Source organism: Acinonyx jubatus, chromosome C1 (assembly GCF_027475565.1).
Source record: "Acinonyx jubatus isolate Ajub_Pintada_27869175 chromosome C1, VMU_Ajub_asm_v1.0, whole genome shotgun sequence".
Lineage (NCBI taxonomy): Eukaryota > Metazoa > Chordata > Mammalia > Carnivora > Felidae > Acinonyx > Acinonyx jubatus.
This window is the reverse complement of record NC_069381.1, coordinates 82,467,577-82,469,280: the sequence shown is the minus strand read 5'-3', so window position 1 is coordinate 82,469,280 and position 1,704 is coordinate 82,467,577.

The window sequence follows — 1,704 nt, the reverse complement described above, 5'->3', positions numbered from 1 at the left end:
AAGATCATAAATTTCTCCTCCAAAAGATAAGCAATTTCATCTAGGTACAAAATAGCTACAACTATTTTTTTTAATCCTGAATATTAATGTGTTGTGAAAAAAGCATGAACTCCACAAGCAGATGGATCATCAACAAGGGGATTAAACAGCCCTCAAAAGGCTCTCCAAAGAGCCATTAAAAATTGTCAAGGAATCAGAAAATTCCATAGTAAATGACCCAAATGACTTTGAGAAATGAAAAATGAGGAAGCTGAAATAGCAAAATAATAATAGTACTTGCTACTTACATAATAGCTTTCTTGAGAGAATTCTAAAACACTTTCCAAACATTAATCCAATAATTTTTGTCATTAGTCTACACAGTACTAAGGGGGACTTTTATGTTATTTCTCACTGAGCACATGGGGAAACTAAGGCTTAGAAAGACAAAGATGGTGTGACTTTAATAGAATTGCCCCTCATATAACAAAAAGTCAATGCCAGAGAGGAAATGCAATCTCAATTTCCATTATATTACGAGATGGCATTTATTCAAAATTAATTTGTTATGTTAGAGTAAAGAGAACAGATGTAAAAATATTACCAATAGTTAGTTATCTAAAACCTAGGGAATTCATGAAAACAGAAACAAGCATACCTAAAATGAAGATCTGGAGAAAATATGTATCCTACATTTGGAAAAACAGTTTTTGAAATAGAAAGATAAAGAATTACATTCATACATGTATTTTTGTTAAATAATTTACATTCCATTCTGGTCCAAATGGCACTTAGGAAAACAGCTCAATAAAATAGCTAATATAATAACATTCCAAACTGTAACTGACTAATAATGGAGGAGAAACCAGGTAACTACGACAATTTCAGGACAGAATCATAGCCTTCTGGTAGTGAATTCACAGCTTCTCTGACACAAATTCAGTTTAATATAAACAGCAAAGCATCCGAGACTCACAAACTGCTGTTGATGGAAGTAAACCAGGTAAGGAACTCTGCAGGGGAGAACACTATAAACCAGCAGTAACAGGGGGAAAATTCAGTTTGTAGTAGAAACTGTAGCAACACCAAAGAGCATCATACCTGAGAAAACAACTGCACAGTAAGGGGAAAAGGGCATGCCTCTTATTCTTTGTAAAGACTGGCAGCTGCGTGAAAGAAAAACCTATGTGCTTTTAAATCTATTCCTAAGGGACATACTCTGTTATTTCTAGGAGGAAATATTATTTCTTACAATGTGAGATTAATGAAGCCCATGAACTGCACACTGAAAAAGTTGACTAACTTTGGTGTGAAATTGGGCATACGTATAGGGTGTGTATGAAGTTGGGTGTGTGTGTGTGTGTGTGTGTGTGTGTGTGTGTGTGTGTACTAAAGTGTGAGGTGGGGAGAAGAGAAGAGAGATAGAGTTGACTATTCAACAGTCAGACTCTAGTACTTAAGATACCAAGAGTTGGGGCACCCCACCACCACCACCAAAAAAAGGGAGATTAAATACCTTTCTGAAAGAATTGGATATATTTTAAATAAGAAATGATCATCATGGCTAAATTCCAAGAATTGTTAGGTTTCAGTATATTTATTTATAGTTTGGCATTGTTTTTATTGTGAATTCCACATTGAAAATGTGTCATAACCTTGGTTAAGGTTCAGTCAGGATCTCTGAAGGTCTATACCTTTGCTCTGAAGCCTCATCAGAATAGAAGA